The following is a 385-nucleotide window of genomic DNA, read 5'->3' as shown; positions in this document are numbered from 1 at the left end:
AATTAAAAGTACCAGACTGGTGGAACTAACCTTATTGGATGTTTAACAGCCATAGTTTGAGGCCTATACTAATGTGGTCAGAGGGACTTAAAGGATATTTTTTGCCCTTTGCCTTCCAAGGTCGATTAAGTTCCAGGGGACTATGGAACATTTCTCAAAATGTCCTGTAACTGTGGTAAGTCACCTGTCCTCTTGTTCAGGGAGGCCATTGAGATCCCACAAGATGGACTTGAACCAGTGTCCAGTCTACAAAGAGGAGGGTCAACTCAGAGAAAACATCTCATTCATGCTTCCAAGTGAAGCCAGACACGGTCAAGCAGGACCTTTGACTTATCTTCACATAGATGGAAGAGGTAAAAGAAAGGAGCCAGGGACTCCTCCCAAG

Source organism: Nannospalax galili, unplaced genomic scaffold, assembly GCF_000622305.1.
Source record: "Nannospalax galili isolate Female #2095 unplaced genomic scaffold, S.galili_v1.0 scaffold242, whole genome shotgun sequence".
Taxonomy (NCBI): Eukaryota; Metazoa; Chordata; class Mammalia; order Rodentia; family Spalacidae; genus Nannospalax; species Nannospalax galili.
This window is presented reverse-complemented; position numbering follows the sequence as displayed.